Source organism: Tamandua tetradactyla, chromosome 15, assembly GCF_023851605.1.
Source record: "Tamandua tetradactyla isolate mTamTet1 chromosome 15, mTamTet1.pri, whole genome shotgun sequence".
In the NCBI taxonomy this organism is placed as follows: Eukaryota; Metazoa; Chordata; class Mammalia; order Pilosa; family Myrmecophagidae; genus Tamandua; species Tamandua tetradactyla.
In genome coordinates, this window is record NC_135341.1 from 80,306,523 (window position 1) to 80,331,336 (window position 24,814).

Here is a 24,814-nt window from a genome sequence, read left to right on the forward strand (position 1 = left end):
TTCTTAACATCATCACATAGATGCATGATCATCATTTCTTAGTACATTTGCATTGGTTTAGAAGAACTAGCAACATAACCGAAAAAGATATAGAATGTTAATATAGAGAAAAAAATAAAAGTAATAATAGTAAAATCAAAACAAAACAAAACAAAACAAAACAAAAACCTATAGCTCAGGTGCAGCTTCATTCAGTGTTTTAACATGATTACTTTACAATTAGGTATTATTGTGCTGTCCATTTTTGAGTTTTTGTATCTAGTCCTGTTGCACAGTCTGTATCCCTTCAGCTTCAATTACCCATTGTCTTACCCTGTTTCTAACTCCTGCTGAACTCTGTTACCAATGACATATTTCAAGTTTATTCTCGAATGTCCGTTCACATCAGTGGGACCATACAGTATTTGTCTTTAGTTTTTGGCTGGATTCACTCAGCATAATATTCTCTAGGTCCATCCATGTTATTACATGGTTCATAAGTTTATCTTGTCTTAAAGCTGCATAATATTCCATCGTATGTATATACCACAGTTTGTTTAGCCACTCTTCTGTTGATGGACATTTTGGCTGTTTCCATCTCTTTGCAATTGTAAATAATGCTGCTATAAACATTGGTGTGCAAATGTCCGTTTGTGTCTTTGCCCTTAAGTCCTTTGAGTAGATACCTAGCAATGGTATTGCTGGGTCGTATGGCAATTCTATATTCAGCTTTTTGAGGAACCGCCAAACTGCCTTCCACAGTGGTTGCACCCTTTGACCTTCCCACCAACAGTGGATAAGTGTGCCTCTTTCTCCGCATCCTCTCCAGCACTTGTCATTTTCTGTTTTGTTGATAATGGCCATTCTGGTGGGTGTGAGATGATATCTCATTGTGGTTTTGATTTGCATTTCTCTAATGGCCAGGGACATTGAGCATCTCTTCATGTGCCTCTTGGCCATCCGTATTTCCTCTTCTGAGAGGTGTCTGTTCAAGTCTTTTTCCCATTTTGTAATTGGGTTGGCTGTCTTTTTGTTGTTGAGATGAACAATCTCTTTATAAATTCTGGATACTAGACCTTTATCTGATATATCATTTCCAAATATTGTCTCCCATTGTGAAGGCTGTCTTTCTACTTTCTTGATGAAGTTCTTTGATGAAAAAATTTTTTTAAAAGAGAAACTGAGGCGATGACAACTAAATGCCATAAATGATACTGGGATGGGAAAAATCTCAAAAGAACATTTTTTGGGACATAAGAAAAAAGGAATATAGACTAAGTTTCATAGCAATATTAAATTTCTTGAACTTGGTAACTGCATATAAGGTTATTATATAAGTGAATATCTTTCTTCATAAGAAGGGTACATGAAAGTATTATGTGTGCAAGGAGTATGATGCAAGCAACCTGCTCTCAAATATTCACAAAATAGAAGGACATACAGATGGCTGATGACAGATACACAGAGTGATATGGCAAAGGTGGTAAATTGTTAAAATTGGTAGATCTGGGTATCTGGGGCATAGGGGTATGTCCAAGTTCTCTGTATGGGTTTTGTATTTTGTATTATTTTTGTAACTGTCCTGTAAATTTGAAATTATTTCAAAATGAAAAGTTACAATATAAAAACAAACAAAAATCCATAATAAGACCAAAACCTACATTTGCTCAAAGAAGAAACGTCTAAAACTGACTTTAGTTTATTGGTAATCTATTTGCAAAGAGAAGAGGAGAAATTTCAAGGAATTAAGATGATGCTTTCAAAATACACCCTGGTGAGCAAGATTTCAATAATTAGGAACCCAAATAAGGTTGGAACAATATGATAGCAAATTTATCATACCAGGTACTTTATTTTTCTTTATTTTTTATTTTTATTAATTAACGGAAAAAAAAGAAATTAACCCAACATTTAGAAATCATACCATTCTACATATGCAATCAGTAATTCTTAACATCATCACATAGATGCATGATCATCGTTTCTTAGTACATTTGCATCAGTTTAGAGGAACTAGCAACACAACAGAAAAAGATAATGTTAATATAGAGAAAAAAATAAAAGTAATAATAATAGTAAAAAAACAAAACAAAACAAAATAAAACAAAAAAAAACCTATAGCTCAGATGCAGCTTCATTCAGTGTTTTAACATGATTTCTTTACACTTAGGTATTATTGTGCTGTCCATTTTTGAGTTTTTGTATCTAGTCCTGTTGCACAGTCTGTATCCCTTCAGCTCCAATTACCCATTATCTTACCCTGTTTCTAACTCCTGCTGGACTCTGTTACCAATGACATATTACAAGTTTATTCTCGAATGTCCGTTCACATCAGTGGGACCATACAGTATTTGTCCTTTAGTTTTTGGCTGGACTCACTCAGCATAATGTTCTCTAGGTCCATCCATGTTATTACATGCTTCATAAGTTTATCTTGTCTTAAAGCTGCATAATATTCCATCGTATGTATATACCACAGTTTGTTTAGCCATTCTTCTGTTGATGGACATTTTGGCTGTTTCCATCTCTTTGCAATTGTAAATAATGCTGCTATAAACATTGGTGTGCAAATGTCCGTTTGTGTCTTTGCCCTTAAGTTCTTTGAGTAGATACCTAGCAATGGTATTGCTGGGTCGTCATACCAGGTACTTTAGAAAGATACTTTCTCAAAAGCCCAAAGGCTCAAACTTGACTTACCCTAACATCTTGGGATGAAAAAATGGGTCTTAAGTAAACTATCTCTTAAAAAGACATCATTATAGAGTTGGTGAGAAAAGACAGAAGAATCTAATTTCAACACACACAGAGATGTACTGATCCCTTTCCATTATATGTCACAGTTTTATGTGCTTACAGGAAGATTCAATTTAACTGTCCTTTTATCCACGACTATTAAAGACCATTAAGAAAACCACAGCCAGAACCTGAAGGCAGTGAAAAACAAGTAGTAAATGCATAAAACTAGTGAAATCTTATCTGACAAATACACATTTTTTGAAGTGAACAGAAATAAAGTAGTAAAATAAGGACCTAGACCAGACCAATTACATTGAAATATGAAAATTAAGCCTAATAAGAATTTAGTGATCAGTTTTCATGATAAAAAAAGGGACACCAAACTAAACTTCAGATTACACAGAACAGGTCAACAGGGTTTTGCAGTTGACGAAGTTCTGACAAACAAAAACAAGGGGTTACATTAATGGACCGTAGGTTGGTAAACTTTTTCTGTAAAGGATCAGATAGGCTTTGCCGACAAAAAGGTTGCTGTAAAAATTACTTAACTCTGCCATTATGATGCAAAACCCACCCTAGACAGTATATAAAAATGAATGAGGATAAAAATGTTCCAATAAAATTTTATTTACAAACCCAAGTGTCAGGAACCCAGCGGTGGCCCAACCCTGCTTGCCTGCAGCCCTGCCTCGGCCCAGACTGAGAACAGATGTGTTCCAGAGAAGAACATTTTTGAAGAAATACAATAATTATATTGTATTAGACTCACAATGGATGCTCCCCACAGAACCAAGTTTGATGTGACTTTTGTGGGTGAGGACAGGCTAGAGACTTAACATGAAATTTTCCCAGGAGAGGACCTGGGGAACTCTTTTCTTCAGCCAAGACATTAAGTACAAATGGCTGTTATCTATAAGGAGATCCCTCTAGGAAAGCAAGATGAGGAACATGATGATTTTGAGGAGAATTTCAGTCTGTGTTCAAGTCCTGTTTACCATCACAACATTCCCCCCCATAAACAAACCCCAGGATGACGACCTGTTTGGCCAAATCTTCCTCCAGAAATCAGACCTTTGTGTATGTGAGATAATTCATGAGAGAGGGGAATCTACTAAAGGTGATTGTGAGGAAGCAGGTGGGGGATGGCAGTACTCAACAAAACTCATATAACTCTACAACTAGCAATACGTTATGCACGTTGGGAAAGTAGGAAGGCCTTCAGCCAGAGCACATACCTTCTGAGGTATCAGATCATCCACACTGGGGAGTAACCTTATGAGTACTGGGAATGTGGGAAAGCCTTTCACAAGAGTTCAGCCCTCATGGAACATCAGAAAATCCACACTGGGAAAAGACCCTATGATGAGTGTAGGGAATGGAGGAAGGACTTTGGTCAAAGTGCAAGTCTCAGAAAACATGAAAGAATTCATACCAGAGAGAAACCTTATCAGTGTAAGGAATGAGGGAAATCCTTCAACTAGAGTTTAGACCTCAGTCAGCACTGGAAAATCCATATGTTCATGAAGCTCCATGAATGTGTTCTTTGAGGTTAAGCCTTTTGTCAAAGGTCACACGTCATTTGGGACCAGTGATTCATATGGAAAGAAGCCTTACAAATGTGAAAAGTGTGGGAAAGCCTTCAGCCAGAGCTCCTCTCTCATTAAGCACCAGCAAATTCACACTGGCAAGAAGGCTTATAAGTGTGGCCAGTGTGGGAAAGTCTTCTGCCACAGCTCGGCCCTGATTCAGCACCAGAGAATCCATATGGAAAGAAATGCTACGCATGCAATGAATGTGGGAAAGCATTCCACCAGTGGTCAGCCCTCATAGGGCACTACAAAACTTACATCACAGAGAAACTCTATGAGTGTAATAAATGAGCTTCAAAAGGAGCTCACACCTTATTGGGAGTCAACATATCCATGCTGGGGAGAAGCTGAAAAAGGAAAAGCTCTTATCAAAAGTCTGTGAGTATTTGCCAGATGGAGCCCATCTCTGTATTGTTCTGTCTTTAAGACCCTACTGACCTTCCAGATAACAAGGCTGAGTGAAAACCCTCTAATCTAAGTGCTCTTGAATATCCACACTAGCAGGCATGCCCTCTTCTAGCACCTGGCTAAGATTCAACAGGTTTACTAAGTGGAAGACAGAGTGGGACAACAGGGAAGGCAGCTGAAATGGCAGCAAGTCAGAAAAGAAAGCTGCTATTCAATTCTCCTCACTTGACTCTTAAGTCAATGAGAAATAATTTTGTCTTCTATTTGCTTTTTCTGGAGTCTAGAATTAGAATAAACACCAGAAGGAGAAATCTGAATTAAACTCATGAAAATATCAGATTAACCTTTAATACTAGGTTCCAGTCTGGTGCTTGTAGAAGGCAAAACTACCCACAGACCAAATCAGTGAAGAAAAAACAGAACCAAAAACAGATACATCAGCAGGTAAGGCACACTTTTCTGCATGGACTGGCTATGGCGGGGATAACCAAAGCAGGTTAAAACAGCAAAGGAAGTATTGGCCTTGAGACTGGGGAGAATGGTGGTAGGCCCCTGGACAAGGTCTCTTAACCCTCTCAATCTGGGTTAGAGTGAGGTGGTTTCTGTTGCAGCTCTCCTGGGAGAGTAGTGTCTTAGTCCTGTAGGCTAGAGGCTGTTTGATGCCTGGTTCTGACTCAGCCTGGACACTAAAGCACTGTTGCCCCTTAGGAATAACCCCTGTGTAAGAGGCAGTGTCTCTGAGACCAGTGTGCTTAGGGTATCAACAAGGCCCATTTATCAGTCTCCAATGTCCCCACAGGGTTGGGGGATGTGAGAAGCAGCATAGTTCAGTGGAAAAGGCTGTGGTTCTGGAGTCCGAAAATCCTGGTTCAAATCCCAGTTCTGCCCCCTCCTATCTGTATGACCTGGAGCAAGTCTCAAAACCTTCCTTGGGGTCAAGATTGCAGCTTAACAACATGTGCATTTTAGTTCGTCCTCCAGAACAACTACTAAATAACCAGAAACAGTACAGAACAGCTCCTGGGGCCACATCAGTGACCAGACACACAGCGTACCCCAGTCTGGACCAGCTGGACCGGCTGCGAGCACCCCCCAGAACCGTGAGTTCCCAAAGCTGCGGTGGCCAGCGCCCCTCCCCGACAGGCCACTTCCCAGAGGGGAAAGGAAAGGACTTTACCAGCAGCAGGGACTGGGCACAATCAAACGCCAATTGTGGAACTAATTAACAAATTCTGACTACTAAAAATAGGCCCCCAGCTTAGGTGAACCTGATCAAAGTGGAGGTTGCTCATTTTTGCCCCGGCACCAAAAGGGCAGGACTGACAGAAAAAGGGGGAAAAAAAACAAAGAGAAGGAAACAGAGGTTTTTGTGGCTGTGTATCTATAAAGGCTTGATTGCCTTTGGATACAGTGGCAGGACTTTTCAGGCTGCAACTGCCCCAGGCATAGGCAGAAGTGAGCTCTTTTGGGGGCTTATCTGGAGCCTGTGCCTTCCCCAGGGGAGGGGTGAAGCCCCACCCAGGTGGAATCTCTCCATCAAGGAATTCAAACATCAGGGCTTGGTAATTTGAAGCCATTAAAACCAGCCTACAACCTCTCCTCTGTCTGCACCACGCCCCCAGCAGGGAGAGTCTGCCAAAGGTAAAGGTACTGCATCATTTTATGCTGGTGGGACCTGCAGGCAGAAAAGCACCACATACTGGGCAGGATAAGAAAAACAGAGCCCAGAGACTTCACAGGAAAGTCTTTCAACCTGCTGGGTCTTACCCTCAGGGAAAACCGACGCAGGTGACTCTTTCCTCCTGAAGCCAGTTTGGTCTGGGAAAATCTGGCTGGGGTCAATAACATCTAAGTAGACCCTCCTAAGTGTGTGTGGGGGAAAGGCACCACAGAAGCAGGGCAAGAAACAAGAATACCAAGAACTGAAAAATTCTCCCCTGTTAAACAAAACTTAAGCTAAAGGTCTAGATAAAGCTGAACAGAATGTCAAAGAACAGATAGACAACAAATTCATCCAGCAAGAAAACCCTAGATAAAAGAAGTGAAAGAATCTCCAGAATAAACTAATTAAGGTAATTAAATGCCTAGACGCCAGCAAAAAAAATAACAAATCACACTAGGAAAACTGAAGATATGGCCCAATGAAAGGAACAAACCAACAATTCAAATGACATACAGGAGCTGAAACAATTAATTCAGAATATACAAACAGACATGGAAAACCTCATCAAAAACCAAATCAATGAATTGAGGGAGGATATAAAGAAGGCAAGGAAAGAACAAAAAGAAGAAACCGAAAGTCTGAAAAATAAAATCACAGAACTTACGGGAGGAATGAAAGACACAGTAGAAGAGATGAAAAAACAATGGAAACCTACAACAGTAGATTTCGAGAGACAGAACATAGGATTTCTGAACTGGAGGACAGGACATCTGAAATCTGACAAGAAACAGAAACTATAGGGAAAAAAAATGGAAAAATATGAGCAGGGACTCAGGGAATTGAAAGACAGTATGAAGCGCACGAATATATGTGTTGTGGGTGTCCCAGAAGGAGAAGAGAAGGGAAAAGGAGGAGAAAAACTAATGGAGGAAATTATCACTGAAAATTTCCCAACTCTTATGAAAGACTTAAAATTACAGATCCAAGAAGTGCAGCGTACCCCAAAGAGAAGAGATCCAAATAGACATACTTCAAGACATTTAATAGTCAGAATGTCAGAGGTCAAAGAGAAAGAGAGGATCTTGAAAGCAGCAAGAGAAAGGCAATCCATCACATACAAGGGAAGCCTAATAAGACTATGCACAGATCTCTCAGCAGAAACCACAGAGGTGAGAAGACAGTGGGATAATATATTTAAATTATTAAAAGAGAAAAAGTGCTATATCCAGCAAAATTGTCCTTCAAAAATGAGGGAGAAATTAAAGCATTTTCAGACAAAAAGTCACTGAGAGAATTTGTGACCAAGAGACCAGCTCTGCAAGGAAGACTAAAGGGAGCACTAGATACAGATATGAAGACAGAAGAGAGTGGTGTGGAGAAGAGTGTAGAAAGGAAGACTATGAGTAAAGGTAAAAAGAAGGAAAATGAGATATGACATATAAAATCCAGAAGGCAAAATATTAGAAGAAAGTACTACCCATGCAGTAATAACACTGAATGCTAATGGATTAAACTCTCCAATCGAAAGACATAGTCTGGCAGAACGGATTAAAAAACAGGAACCATCTATATGCTGCCTCTGCTCAAAGGACATGAGGCCAAGGACACAAATGGACATTTACACACCAATGTTTATAGCAGCATTAGTAACAATTACCAAGAGATGGAAACAGCCAAAATGTCCATCAACAGACAGTTGGCTAAACAAACTGTGACATTTACATAAGATGGAATATTATGCAGCTGTAAGACAGAATAAAGTTATGAAGTATGTAACAACATGAATGGACTTTAAGGACATTATGCTGAGCGTGATTAGCCAGAAACAAAAGGACAAATACTGTATGGTCTCACTGATATGAACTGACATTAGTGAATAAACTTGGAATATTTCCTTGGTAACAGAGACCATCAGGAGATAGAAACAGGGTAAGATATTGGGTAATTGGAGCTGAAGGGATACAGATTTTGCAACAGGACTGAATATAAAAACTCAGAAATGGACAGCACAATATTACTGAACTGTAATACAATATGTTAAAACACTGAATGAAGCTGCATATGCGAATGATAGAGGGAGGAGGGCTGGGGAATAAATGAAATCACAAAGAAAGATAGACAATAAAGATTGAGAGGGTGTAATCTAGGAATGCCTAGAGTGTATAAAGGTAGTGACTAAATGTACAAACTTAAAAAATGTTTTTGCATGAGGAAGAACAAAAGAATGTCATTACTGCAGTGTGCTGAAAACAGATGGTACTTAATATTTTAAAATTTCAACCAATGTGTGAGACTAAAGCAAAAAATGTTTATTTGGTACAAATCTATACTTTGACTAGTGCACCTCCTAATATAACTTACGTAGATAGTTGACTGAACACCGAAGTACATGGAACTTTGTACAGGACATGAGATTTTGTTGGTTTGTCCAGGTGATGCGCTGATGAATCCCAGAGTGATTTGATCAGTGAGTGGAAAAGTATTTACAAAGTCCCCTTCAGGGAATGGTGAGAACGGGGGAAAACTCAACTTCCCCAAGTTGAATTCTTGATATTCTCACAAGCAGTGTGGACAACCAAAGCTATAGGCTGAGCCCCCAGTCTTGGGGTTTGTTCATATGAAACTTAACCCCATAGGGGATAGGTCAGGCCTACTTAAAATTAAGACTAAGAGTCACCCCCAAGAGAACTTCTTTTGTTGCTCAGATGTAGCCTCTCTCTCCAGCCAACACAGCAAGCAGACTCACCAACCTCCCCCTGTCTATGTGGGACATGACTACCAGGGGTGTGGATCTTCCTGGCAGCGTGGGACAGAAATCCCAGAATGAGCTGAGATTCAGCATCAAGGGATTGAGAAAAACTCTAGAATGAGCTGAGACCCAGCATCAAAGGATTGAGAAAACCTTCTTGACCAAAAGGGGGAAGAGTGAAATGAGACAAAGTGTCAATGGCTGAGAGATTCCAAACAGAGTCAAGAGGTTATCCTGGAGGTTATTCTTATGCATTAAGTAGATATCACCTTGTTATCCAAGATGTAATAGAGAGGCTGGAGGGAACTGCCTGAAAATGTAGAGCTGTGTTCCAGTAGCCATGTTTCTTGAAGATAATTGTATAATGATACAGCTTTTGCAATGTGACTATGTGATTGTGGAAACCTTGTATCTGATGCTCCTTTTATCTACCTTGTCAACAGATGAGAGGAACATACGGAATAAAAATAAATAGGGGTAACAAATGTTAAAATAGATTTAGTTTGAAATGCTAGTGATCAATGAAAGGGATCAGTAAGGGGTATGGCCTGTAAAATTTTTTTTTTCTGTTTGTTATATTTTTCTGTTGTCTTTTAATTTCTTTTTCTGAATTGATGCTAATGTTCTGGGAAATGATCATGATGATGAATATGCAACTATGTGATGATATTGTGAATTGCTGAGTGTATGTGTTCGGAATGTTTGTGTTTCTTGTAATTTTTTTTAATTAATAAAAAATTAAAAACAAAAACAACCTTCCTTGGCTCTGTTTCCCTATCTGTGAGGATAGCAGAACTTGGGCACAAACCTCTGAGGGTTGGCTATGGCTCCTGTTTGGAAAGAGGAACACATCTGAAAGATCTCTGGAAACTTTGGAGTCACGATGGCATTTGAGGATGGAAACTTAGAGCAACTCCCACTACAACACAGAGACACTTTTCTCAAAACTTGAAAAGACACCCCCATCTCGTTCCCACAACAGCAGGTGTTTGCTTGGAGCAGGCCCTTCCACTAAACTGGGGCTTACCCTCACTCCCTCAAACTTGCACCTCCAGTGGACAAAAGGCCATGGGGTTTGCCACTGTTCTGTGATTCTGCAGTCCTTGCCTGGACCTTTCCTCTATGATGCACGTTACCTGCCAACTAGAGTTCACCTGCTGATTGTTTTTTTAAAAGGCTACTGCCTGCATCCCACCCAGACCAATTCACTCACAGTCCTGGAGTTGGGGTCCAGACAGTGGTATGTTTACAAAGCTTCTTGGGTGATAAAAATATTCTAACATCTAGCCAGGCTATGAAACCTGGGCTGGACTTTGCTGCCTCCCTAGCATCTTTCAGATATCAGGCTGATTGTGTTGGCTGAGCAGGGCTTGAAAGTCTTTGAAACTTTGAAACTCAGGTTTAACTCTAAATCTATAGAATAAGAAATGCTAGAAATATACCCTATTTGTAAACTAGGAGCTTCTATTACATAAATTATTTATAAGGACAACAGAAACAAAAACAGCAACAAGAAGTTATTTATTTAACAAATACCTAGTAACTGTAGACTGAACATTAGAGAAAACACTTTTTAAATTAAAAACCTACTACAGAGACAGGGGCAAGATGGCGGCTTAGTGAGGTGTGGAATTTAGTTTGTCCTTCAGTTCATCTTTCAGAGCAGCTACTAAATAGCCAGAAACAGTAGAGAACAACTGTTGGAGCTATATCAGTGACCAAACACACAGCATACACCAGTCTGGACAAATTGGACCAGCTGAGACCCCACAGAGAACTGTAAGTACCCCAAGCCGCAAAGGCTGGCGCCCCTCTCCCACAGGGAAGGCAGCTTCATTCCCAGAGGGGAAAGAAAACAGACTTTACTAGCAGGAAGGGCTTAGTTCAACCAAGCTCCACTTAAGGAATTAACTAACAAATTCTGACTACTGAAAATAGGCCTCTAGCACAAAGAAACCTGGAATAAGCATTTAAGTCACTAGGAGTTTTTGCCCTGGCAGAGAAGGGGCAGGGCTGAAGGAAACAAGCAAAAACCTGAGGCTGTTTGAGTCTGACAGCATAAAATACTGCAAAAGAGGTGAATCCAGTGTTCCAGAAAGATGGCAGGATATAGGGTTCAGGAAAGATGGAGGAATAGGATAGGTCGAGTTCACCCCTCCTCCAAGGAATAGTTAGAGAAGGGATGAGTAGGCAACTGACATAGCAGGCCAGGTTGTAAGTGACCTGGGAGGGTCCTCTATACTACATAGGGAGGCCCTGGTTACAAAAGCTGAAGAACTGAGACACAGAGAACTGGAGACCATCCAGCTGGTGGAAACAGCATAAAGTGGCCCTTTCTAAAGGGAAGCCCAGAGCCCTCAGGAGTGCAGGGATGAGGAGAGAGGGACTAGGAATGCTCTACCTTTGTGTCCCCCATACAGCACCCTGCTCCTGCACTCCAAGGTCTGCCTGAGCAGTACCACATCCCAACAGCCCCTGCACCGCACCTCCACAACCCACAACATGCTCAAAGGCACCATTACAGCATCCCCAACCTATGCCTATACCTGCACTGCAATGCATCACCGCACTGTTGTGCCCTGCATCCTGTTCCACATCCATCCCACAGTTACAAAGCTTTATACTGAAGGAAATCAACTTACACAGTAAACCAATTAAGATATTTAAACACCACAAAGACAATGGATGATCACTAAGCATATCAAGATGCCGACACCTATAGCCCAACTGACCAAATTAAAATGCTGGAGGAGACCAGACTTTGGAACTACTAATCAAAGATATTCATATAGCTCTACTAAATAAAATAAATGGGATGCCTAGTGACATAATGGCGGTCAAGAAGATACTAGAAGAGCATCAAGAGGAATTTGAAGAAATAGAAAAAATTGCAGATATCAGATATTAAAGAAACTAGAATAATAAAATATATTTGAGACACACAACAGCACATTTGAAGAGGCAGAAAAAAGAATAAGAGAATTAGAGGACAGGACATCTGATTTTGAACACTCAAAACAGCAAATGGGAAAAAAAATGGAAAAATTTGAACTGGATCCCAGGGAAATGATAGACAAAACAAAGTACATAAATATGAGAATCACTGGTTTCAAAGAAGGAGCAGAGAAGAGTAAGGGCTACAAAGATTAGCTGAGGATGTAATGGGGGAAAACTTTCCAACCCTTAAAAAGGACATGAATATGCAAATCAAAGAAGCCCAACAAATTCCAAATAGAATAAATCCAAACAGGCTTACCCCAAGATACACACTAATCAGTCTATCAAATGTTGAAGAGAAGTAGAAAATCCTGAAAGTGGCAAGTGTAAAATAATCTACTACATACAAGGGAAGTCACATAAGACTGAGTTATGACTATTGAACTGGCACTAGAAACGTGAGAAGGCAGTTGTATGATATATTTAAGATTGTGAAAGAAAAGACTTCCAGCTGAGAATTCTGTACTCAACCAAACTGTCCTTCAAAACTGAGGGAGAGATTAAAATTTTCACAGACAAACAAATCCTGAAAGAATCTGTCAACAAGAGACTGGCCCCATGAGACATACTAAAAAGTTCTGCTAGTTGAAAAGAAAAGAGACAGGAGAGGGAGGTCTAGAGGAGGAGATCTAAAATTGAAGAGTACCAGTAAAAGTAACTTAAAGGATAAAAAGAGATAGAGGAAACAGAATATATAGATCTGACAAACACAATCCAAAGGATAAGATGATAGATTCAAGAAAAGCTTTTTCAGTAATAACTTTGAATGTTAACAGACTAAACTTACCAACTAAAAGATACAGACTGGCAGAATGGATTGAGAAATATAATTCACATATATGCTGCTTACAAGAAACCCATCTTAGATACAAGGATACAAATAGATTTAAAGTGAAAGGATGGCAAAAGATGTTCCATGCAAGTTGTAACCAAAAGAAAGCAGGAGTAGCTATACTAATATTGGACAAAATAGACTTTAAATGTAAAAACATCATAAGAGACAAAGAAGGACACTATATATTAATAAAAGGGACAAATCACCAAGAAGAAATAACAATCATAAATGTTTATGGTCCCAATCAAGGAGCGCCAAAGTACATGAGGAAGACATTGGCAAAACTGAAAGGAGCAACAGACTTTTCCCCAATAATACTACAAGACTTCAATACATCACACTCTATAGATAGAACAACCAGATGAGGATCAACAAGGAAATAGAGAAGTTAAACAACTTTATAAATGAATTAGACCTAAAACACATATATAGGTCATTAATACCCCCAAACAACAGGATATACATTTTTCTCTACTACTCATGGAACATTCTCCAGGAGAGATTATATGCTGGGACACAAAATTAAAAACATTGAAATTATTTATAGCACCTTCTCTGATCACAATGGAATGAAGTTGGATATCAATAACCACCAAAGAACGAGAACTTTCATAAACATATGGAGATTAAATAACACACTCTTAAACAACCAGTGGGTCAAAGAAGAAATTACTAGAGAAATCAATAGCTATCTGGAGATGAATGAAAATTATAATACAACATATCAGAACTTATGGGGTGCAGCAAAGGCTGTGCTAAGAAGGAAATTTATTGACCTAAATGCCTATATTAAAAAACAAGAAAGAGCAAAAATTGAGGACTTAACTGCTTACCTGGAGGACATGAGCAAAAACAGCAAACCAACCGCAAAGCAAAAAGAACAGAAAAAATGAAGCTTAAAGCAGAGTTAAGTGAATGGGAGAACAAAAGAACAATAAAAAGAATCAATAAAACCAAAAACCAAAAGAGGGTTTCTGAGAAAATCAATAAAATCGATGGGACACTAGCAAGGCTAACAAGGAAGAAAAAAAAAAAGAGAGGATGCAAATAAACAAATTCAGAAATGAGAAGGGAGTAGTTAGCACAGACCCTGAAGAAACAAAAGAAATCATAAGACAACCATATGCCAACAAAGTAGACAACTTAGATGAAATGGACACATTCCTGGAAACACACAAACAAACTACACTGACACTGGAAGAAATAGAAGATCTCAACAAATGAATTGCAAGCAAAGAGATTCAATCGGTCATCAAAAATCTTCTTACAAAGAAAAGTCCAGGGCCAGATGGCTTCACAGGGGAATTTTATCAAACATTTCCAAAAGACCTAATAGTAATTCTGCTCAAACTTTTATAAAAAACTGAGGAAAAAGGAACACTACCTAACGCATTTTATGAAGCTACCATCACTTTAATATCAAAACTGGATAAAGATACTACAATAAAGGAAAACTACAGGCCAATCTCTCTAATGAACACAGATGTAAACATTCTCAACAAAATATTAGCAAATTGAATCCAACAACACATTAAAACAATTATACAACACGAACAAGTGGGGTTTATATCAGGAATGCAAGGATGGTTCAACACAAGAAAATCAACTAATGTAATGCAGCACATTAACAAATTGAAAGGGAAAAATAACATGATCATTTTGACTGATGCTGAAAAGGCATTTGACAAAATTCAACATCCTTGTCTGATAAAACATTTCAAAAGATAGGAATTAAAGGTAACTACCTCAATATGATAAAGGGCATATATGAAAAACCGATAACCAGTATCGTACTCAATGGAGAGAGACTGAAAGCTTTCCCCCAAGATCAAGAATGAGACAAAGATGCCCTCTGTCACCACTATTATTCAACATTGTACTAGGAGTTCTAGCTAGAGCAATCAGGCAGGATAAAGAAATAAAAAGCATCCAAATTTGAAAGGAAGAAGTAAAACGTTCATTATTTGCAGATGATATGATACTAGGAAAATCCTGAGAAATCTACAACAAAGTTACTTGAGCTAATAAATTCAGCAAGGTGGCAGGATATAAAATTAATGTGCAAAAATCAGTAATGTTTCTATACACAAGCAATACCCTAACTGAGGAGTCAGTTAAGGAAAAAACTCCATTCAAAATAGCAACTAAAAGAATCAAGTACCTAGGAATGACCTTAACTAGGGACAGAAAGGACTTGTACACAGAAAACTACATAACACTACTAAAAGAAATCAAAGAAGATCTAAACACGTGGAAGGCATTCCCTGCTCATGAAGAGGTAGGTTAAATATAATTAAGATGTCAATTCTACCCAAATTGACCTACAGATTCAACACAATACCATACCAATAAAAATTTCAAGTTATTTTTTTTTTTCACAATCACACAGTCACATTGTAAAAGCTATATTCTCATACAATCATCTTCAAGAAACATGGCTATCAGAACACAGCTCTACAGTTTCAGGCACTTCCTTCTAGCCTCTCTAATACACCTTAAACTAAAAAGGGGATATCTATATAATGTGTAAGAATAACCTCCAGGATAACCTCTCAACTGGGTTTGAAATCTCTCAGCCACTGACACTTTATTTTGTCTCATTTCTCTCTTCCCTCTTCCGGTTGAGAAGGTTTCTCAATCCCTTGATGCTGAGTCCCAGCTCACTCTAGGATTTCTGCCCTACATTGCCAAGGGGGTTAACATCCATGGGAGTCATGTTCCACATAAAGAGGGGGAGGGTAGTGAGTTTGCTTGCTGTGTTGGCTGAGAGACTGACAGGCTACATATGAGCAACATAAGAGGTACTCTGGGGATGACTCTTAGGCCTAATTTTAAGTAGGCTTAGCCTATTCTTTGCGGGGATAAATTTCATATGAACAAACCCATGATTGAGGACGTGGCCTATTGATCTGATTGTCCCCCCTGCTTACAAGAATATCAGGAGTTCTCCAAACGGGGAAGTTGGATTTTTCCCCTTCCTCGCCATTCCTCCAAGGGTACTTTGCAAATACTTCTTTATTCACTGTTCAAATCACTCTGGGATTTATAAGGGCATCACACTGGACAAACCTACAAAATCTGATGACCTATTCAAGCCAACAACCTACTTTGAAGCCTTGCAAAAGCTAGTTACCAACCTCATCCGGAAGGGAAAGAGCCCAAACAACTAAAAGCATCCTAAAATAGAAGAATGAAGTGGGAGGGTTAATAATTCCTGATATAAAAACATTATAAAGCCACAGTGGTCAAAACAGCAAAGTACTGGCAGAAAGACAGAAGCACTGACCAATGGAATAGAACTAAGAGTGCAGAAACAGACCACCAAATCTATGATCATCTGATTTTTGACAAGGTCCCCAAATCCACTAAACTAGGGGAAAAATAGTCTTTTCTATAAATGGGCATGGAAGAACTGGATATCAATAGCCAAAGAATGAAAGAGGACCCTTACCTCACACACTATATAAAAATTAACTCAAAGTGGATCAAACACCTAAATATAAGAACTAGTACCATAAAGCTTCTAGAAGAAGATGCAGGGAAACATCTTCAAGACCTAATAATAGGAGGTAGCTTCCTAAACTTTACACCCAAAGCACAAGCAACAAAAGAAAAAACAGATAAATGGGAACTCCTCAAAATCAAATGCTTTTGCACCTCATAAGACTGTCAAAAAGGCAAAGAGGCAGCCAACTCAATGGAAGAAAATATTTGGAAATCATACATAGGACAAAGTTTGCTATCCTGTTTACATAAAGAAATCATTCAACTCAACAACAAAAGAACAAACAACCCAATTGCAAAATGAGCTAAAGACTTGGATAGGCATTTTCTGAAGAGCAAATACAGATGGCTCAAAAACTTATGAAGAGATGCTCATTTTCATTAGCTATAAGGGAAATGTAGATCAAGACTACAATGAGATACTATATATCTATACTATATAGATATACACCTATAAGAATGGCTACTATTAAAGAAACAGGAAACTACAAATGCTGGAGAGTATGTGAAGAAATTGGGACACTTATTCACTGCTGGTGGGAATCTATAATGGTACAGCCGCTGTGGAAGATAATCTGTCAGTTCCTTAGGAAACTAAATATTGAGTTGCCCTAGGACCCAGCAATACACTGATCTTCTGGTATATACCCAGAAGAGCTGAGAGCAGTGACACAAGCAGACATTTGCACACCGATGCTCATAGCAGCATTATTCACTATTGCTAAAAGATGAAAACAGTCCAAGTGTCCATCAACAGATGAGTGGATTAACAAAATATGGTATATACAGCCGATGGAATATTATGCAACAGTACGATGAAATGACGTCCCGAAGCACATGACAAGATGAATGAGCCTTAAGGACATAATGCTGAGTTAAATAAGCCACTTTTTATAACCATGGAAAAAGGTAAAATCAAAGGCTTATAATATAGAAAGTAGGGGATTTAGAGATACATAGAGGCTAGAGATGGGTTAGCTAATGAGGTTGAACTTAAATGTAAGGGAATAGATAAAAGTGAAGGCAGTTCACTAGTGGGTCTATAATTAATATTATCATATTGAAGGTAAACATGATTGAAAGGGGATGTATAGGCCCCACTGACTAATACCACAAATATAAATAAGTCCTCGCATGAAGTACTTCAAAGGTGTGGTTCTTATACAAAGAGTGTTTAAGTTCAGGGTATAGGGGGAAAACTGCTATTGCATGTTATGAGATATGTTTATTAGGAAAATATCAGTAGTACCACAGCAACAGTAGGGGTAAATAATGACTTAAGGGGAGGATTAGATTTCCTATTTAGTGAGGGTGTGATTGTTATTTTACTCTTGGGAAGAATAAAATTATCCAAAATTGAGAGTGTTGATGGACTATGTACTTTGGACCTTATACATGATAACTAATGAATGCAGGTGGATGAAGGATGTATTGACTAAGAAGCAGACTGGCAAATGATGGTGTATACATATGATCCAGTATTGTGCTGCTACAAAAAGGAACAAAGTTGTGAGGCATGCAACATCGTGAATGAACCTGTAGAACATTTGGTGAGGCAAAATAAGCCAGGATCAAAAGAGCAATATTTCTGTGGTCTCGTTTAGAAAACACTTATAAGAAAACGGTGACCTAGATTGTAAACTCTCGTAGCAAACACATTTTGTCCAGAGTGGTGATTACCATTTCTGGATTATTAAAGGTTGTTTTATATAGTTATAACCTGGTAATCAGAGATAAGAACAAAGGTGATCAGGTCAGTTTTAAGGTAATTCAGAACACAGGGGTAAGGAAAACATTGTCTATATTTTAGGACCTCATCTGCTCTTTGGGACCAAAGGAAGAAAGGTTAATTTTGTACAGAATCTAAATTTTCTCTAGCACACAATTTAACTTAACCTGTCCAGATAGCTCATTTAAACAATTAAAACACAAGAAGCCCAGAATAAAAATGAAGGCCTTTAATCCTGTATAGTTTAAAGTAAATGCCTGGATATCCTAAATATATTAAGCAGATAATCAAAAAGTATTGGCAAAGTTTCTTGAGGGGTGGGAGAAAATATACGGAACTATTAAACTTTAACAGCTGGGAAACTCAATACTGTGTCAAATATTAGGGACACCCAAATCAATAGGCCAAGTCCTTGATCTTGAGGCTTGCTCTTGTGAAGCTTATGTATGTAGTGGAAAAGCTTAGCCTACCTATAGGTGTGCCTAAGAGTCACTTCTGGAGGACCTCTTCTGTTGCTCAGATGTGGCCTCACTCTCTTTAAGCCTAACTCTGTAAGTGAAATCATTGCCGTTCCCCCTACGTGGGACATGACATCCAGGAGTGAAAGTCTCCCTGGCGGAGTGGGAGATGACTCCCAGGGATGAGTCTGGCCCTGGCACTGTGGGATCAACAATGACATCCTGACTGAAAGGGGGACAAGAAGTGTGAAAAAGAAGTGGCTGAGAGAGTTCAAATAGAGTCAAGAGGCTACTCTGGAGGTTGTTCTTACACAAATTTCAGTTAGACACTGCTACCTATCACAACTTGCCAACCCCCAACCAAAACCATTCCAGCCAATCCTAAAGAACACCTAGGGCAATATATAAGATTCTACAAAGGTTCTAAGCACTAGGGTAACTTTCCAGAAACCTACAATCTCCAGATGAGTCCTTGGACCAGACAAGTCCTGAAAATCAAGAGGGGCCAGCCTTTCCAGAACATCAGCTAGTCCCAGCTTCTGACCCCTTATTATTCAGCCCCTCCAACATGAAAAAAGTAGAACAGTCATAGCTCAAATACCCCTAAAGAGTGGGAGAAAGATCAAAGATGATGGAGGAGTTATACAGAGAAGGTATGGCTTAACAAATGAATATGACTGCTGAATCATCATATAGATATTTCTTTTAGTCTCTAGTATCTTAGAGTAGCTAAGAGCAAAAATCTAAAATTGTGGAATTGCAACCCACATCAAACGGGAAAAAAAAGTGATTATAAAAAAATATACATTCTTTCCAGTCTCCGATGTTCTGGAACAGCCAGAAGGAAAAATTTGAGATGAAGGAATGGTAGCCCATGATACCTGTTCCGTATCATGGGATCTGTCCTGTAATTACCCGTTGAAGAGTGCTTTGAAAATTATTGTTTTCTTTCATATTATACAATAAAATGAAATGTCATATTATACAAAAAAAAAGTTAAAAACAAAACCAAACCACTACAATCAGAAACACATTATTTCATTCAGAGGGATGTTAAATAGGATATGATACCTATTTACTTTCTATTCAAATAAATGGCCTTATAGGAAAATGAAGTTCTTTCATCATAAATTTTGGTGGAGAAAAATCTCTAGTCTCTGCACTAGAAAGTGGAGTGTTATATTTTGCCTGAACTGTTAATGCTGTTTTAAAGCCTCTGATAAGCTCAACTAAAACACATTTTTTACATTGTAACAATTACTTGTAATAATACAAGTAATAACTGTTACTTACAATAAATCTTCTGAATCCTGGCCTATTAATTAGATCATGACATATTAAACAACTAAAGTAATTTGGGTATTTGCATATTAGGTATTTTAAAAGTCCCTGACCCACCCAAGTAGACAAATCTTATGCTATGCTTGTAGGGATGGTAGGGGATTACCTGACAGCAGGTAAGCTCCTAAACATGGGGATCCAGGAATAATGTTGGAAACACAGCACGGAATTCTTAATGGAATGTTGGAATCATGATCTGGAAGTTCTTTCGTAAGCCAATCATGTTTATTTCTGAATCCCAGGGGTTTTCAAAATGCTGGTGTGGACATTTTGGAGAAGTTCAGATTGGTATGTAAAGTCACCTACTTCTATATTCTAGAGTTTTGGGAAAAAATATTTTGATAGCCGAACAAGAAATGGATGTAAAACAAGACCTGGTTCTTTGCTACCTAACTTTCCTAAACAACCACATAAGGTATTTGTGATTGGACATAATATTAATAGGAACGTACTTATGAAAGAACATGCTGGAGTTACAGAGCAGATAAAAGGAAGGCTTAAAACTAACCAGATAATTAGTGAGGATACAATTCTTAAAAAAATAAAAGGTAGAGGGGTATGATTCTGGAAGAAAAGAAGTGAAGCAAAATGGTTATATACCACTAAAAGTTTGTTCCTAAAGGCATACTTATTATTTCTCACACTTGGCTCCATCTCCTTCCTGTCAAAAAAGCAATGAAGCAATGAAGTCAGCTACATAATATTGTTATGGGAACTCTGGGAAAAGACCTGAGTGAGCTAGCTCTTTCTTGTTCACTTTCATTCTGAAAAGTGGATAAAGGAGAGGAAAGGAGGAGGTGCAGAAAGCAGCCTGTAGATTTTACCCATCTGAATCTATTTCTAGGATTGTACGTCTGTTGGGAGAATAAAAGGTCAAGAATGTCTTTTCACAGGACTTGGCCAACATCAGTTCCCCTATACCTCACTCTTTCCTTTCAAGTCTGTCTGGCGCTGAACAAGCTGGATTTGCAGAGGAGGACCTTCAGTCAAGAGGGTGATGGAGGAATAAACACCTCAACAATAATTTGACTTGTAGCTACCTAGGGAATACTGACTTTCTTTGATTTAAAGAATTAAACAGGGCCATAGTCCAGAAGTCAAGGATGTCTACCTCAAGCCCTTCTACTGTAGTACCTATTGCAGGGTAAGGGCAGGGCATTATAAATGCAGAACTGAGAATAGGATAGGTCCTCCCAAAAGGAAAAATAACAAGGATAAATTCTGGAACCCCAGGCCAAAGTAGGCAATTTTCTGGAAATGAGGTACCATTTCACAGAATCAGTTTTTTGGTTCTTCAAGTTTTAAACAACTAAATTTGTATTTGTTAAAATAAAAAAATAAGAAAGATGTTCTTTAGAAATAATTTTGATCAAGTATGTGTTCAAAGAAAGCCAGATAAAAAGGCTTTTCTCACGTTCTGTATTGCACTGTATATAGTTGTTCGATAGGATTTAGCTTCTGTCATTGGCTAAAAGACTGAGTAGTTGGGAATTTCGTAACGGGTAACACAACCATTCTCTTGGGTGAATCACAGGCAGGGGCAGCCATGCTGTAACCATAGGTGTTTCATAGCCTGGAACTAAGTAGCCAGGAGTTTCTGTGGCCCCAACAAAAGCACCCTGTGTTAAGAGTTCCTCTTCCTCTGTTCTGAACAGCTTCACTGCTGCAGACACCTCTGTATTCACAACACCCCTTGCCTGACGAATGATCTTTTTCTTATTACTTGCTGTATTGGGCCCAGAAAACAGCTTCTCCAGGGCAACTAAACCTGTACTTGCCTTTGCCACTTTCTTATTTGAACCTGCACCTCTAAATTTCTGTCCATCTACTTCCACCTTCATTTCAAAGTGTTTGTCACAGCTTCCACCAGTCTCTGAGATGAGTTCATACTTAAGACCTCTTCTTTTTAATTTATTTTAATTAAGCTCCATTACATGGTTTTGGCCACTTGCTATAAGAATAGGGCCCTGAGTTCTTACCTCTACGGTAATGGAGGTTTCAGTTGTAGAATTTCCAGTATTATTGCTTGAATTTGAAGACACTGTTTTATTTTTGCCTTCATTATCTGATTTTTCGTTGGAATTAACACGTTCATTATCTGCATCAAAGCCTGCTGGGTATCTCATTGCATGCAATACCTTCCCTGCTTCCCTGCTACATGAAGTTTTGCTGTTTTCTTGGATGGTCCTGAGGTTTCATATGCTATGCCATCCACATCCACAGACATTGTGAAAACTGGGGAATGAACAGGGCCAGACTGAAATAAAAGCTTTTATTGAAGCCCAGGCTGGATCTAATTCAGCCTTATGAGTGCACTCATAAGGTCTGTTGCTTTACTGTCCAGAATTTTCTTTAAGTTTCGTTTCACCTTCCTATTGGGATCTTTATCATCCCCTAATCCATCTTCAAATGACCTTTTCAGAAAAGAAGACCCGGCATCTTCTTTATCAGTAACTGACCAGGAATAATTCTGAAAAGGCTTACTGGATGGAAGGGGGTCCATTTCCTGAACTTTATAAATCTGGCCAATGGCTGACAGGCTGAGTGCCTTCTGTGCACTGTGAGGAATATTTTCTTTTTGCTGAACAGTCATACAGCTCAGAGTATCTGTTGGGTCTCACTCACAAAGATCATGAAGAACAGGACCCCCAGGAAGTGGTATTCCAGATATCAAACGCTCCATTACTTGTCTGGAGCCTCCCCAGATACCAAAGCCTCCCCAGCACCCAAAGGTCTATTACAAGTACCTATAGACTTTTCTCATATAAGCTCTAGTGTCCATTCTTTTAATGGTGTCCATGTAGGAACTCTATTGCACAAATCACACAAAATGTGCCAGACTGGTCACACGTGATTTTAATCCATTTGCCCCTAACTGAAATCATTTATCAAGTTGAAGGGACACCAAGGCATTCAGGCATTTCTGTCTATCCAATAAGTCCAGAGGATCTTTCATTGCAATATTTTCTCTATCATTCTTTTCCAATTTGTCCCTAATTAGAAGGGAAGTAAGTATTCCTTCAAAGTTAGCATGGGTTCCTTTGTATTCTGAATTATAACAGGTGCCTCATTTACACAGTACTCCACTTGATATTTATCTTCTGTGAGTTTCTGAATCTGAATAGGAATATTATCTTTGTATTCAACAGGATCTCTGTGGGTTTGTCTTTGTACATTAAAACCAGGACCAACTCCATATCATCTTTAATTAGCAAGCCCTTTGCAACTAGGCCAATTTTCATTACACCACACAATGTCCAAACACTTTGATCCTTGGAATAGTTTTCTACGGCCTCATGTTTCTTCACTTCTTTCTCACCCTGTTTCTGTGCCTTTGTTTCATTCAACCAATGTGAGACACACTTAAGAGTGCATTCAACAGTAGATATCATATTCTGAACAACTTCAAGTCCCTCCAGAGATGGATAGATCATTGAATGCTTCACCATAACATGGTGATCATTACTGGCAAAAGATCAAATGGATCTTTGCAACACTGCGTTCTGTCTGTGTCTGGTCCCCACTCCTGCTCCTCTGCCGCCGCCACTATCAGTCACACGTCTCTGACTCCTCTGTCCAGTGGTGGCAGCTGCCAGTCCTAACTCTTATTTACCTGGCTCCTTAATTGTCTCTGTGTATGTCCAGAAGGAACTTAGGGAAGAAAGATGTTTTCTGCTATAGAGAAGAGAAACTGAAGACTGCTTCTACAGGAACAGCTCTAGGGGGCACCAGAGCAAACAATACTTAACTGAGCATGACTGGTGAGTCTGCCAAAGAGCTTCAACTCTGGAAATTTGGGGAACAGAGGAAATACCCAATGTTGAAATTCAGTACACTTCCATTTCAAATAAAAGATCTAATCCTGTTCCTGCTATACTCTTCTCATATACTTCGGTGTTCACTTCATTTTATAAAATTGTGGACACTGTTGTGTTAAATTATAACTTGAATTTAAATTTCAAATATAATAAAACTATCATTTATAATCTCCTGAATGACAGTGCTTATAACAATAAAGTAGAAAAATTCTTTGTATAGAAGGAATGTATAAAGAACCTTGAAAATGTATAATCTTTGACCGAGTAATTCCATTTTTAGGAATATGAGATGAAACAATGAAAAACATAGAGCGAGCTTTGAACCAAAATGTTCATCGTAACATTAATTTTATTAGTAAAAATACTTAAGCTACCTAAATATTTAAGAGAGGAGAAAAGCAAAATAAATTATGGAAGAGATGCATAATGGACTGCTATGCATACATTAAAAACATTATAAACATTTCTTAGTAACTATAGAAAATGTATTAATTGAAAAAAGATACAAACATGATTGAATTATTAAAAATATACATAAAAGTAGTAGAAGAAAATACACTAAAATATTAACAGTGCCTTTTTATTTATACTTTTCTAATTTTTTACAATGAGCATGTATCTAAGAAAGTTCCAAATTTATGAAAACCGATCTAACTTATATTTTACACCCAAAACTGAGAAGTGTAATTTATTAATTAAAAACTGATGTGATCTTTTTAGACCTTAAACATGAGTTTCTATAAATGTATTAATGAATAGAACAAAACAAAAAAATCGTGGTCAATTGGCCAACTTTCTCACTAACTATATGACTCACTCACTCCCTTTCAACTTAAGTTAATGAACAGTCAAGAAAATAAATCAAATTTTTTATGTAATAGACTTTTGGGTTATTTCTAAATGATCAACAATACAAATATGAAATATATCCCAGGGGTTTACTGTATTACACTTAAATTTCAGGGAAACAAATTAAAGGGAGAAAATGGATACAGAGATTTTCAGGTA

General features: G+C 38.4%; 1 protein-coding gene and 1 pseudogene across 11 annotated transcripts in view; both read right to left on the bottom strand.

Annotated features, from left to right (window-relative positions):
- The window catches only part of STAG1 (STAG1 cohesin complex component), a 496,328-nt gene that overhangs the window by 53,617 nt on the left and 417,897 nt on the right, over nt 1-24,814 (bottom strand). The window lies entirely within an intron of this gene.
- Nucleotides 2,504-24,142, bottom strand: LOC143657624 (spermatid perinuclear RNA-binding protein pseudogene; annotated as a pseudogene).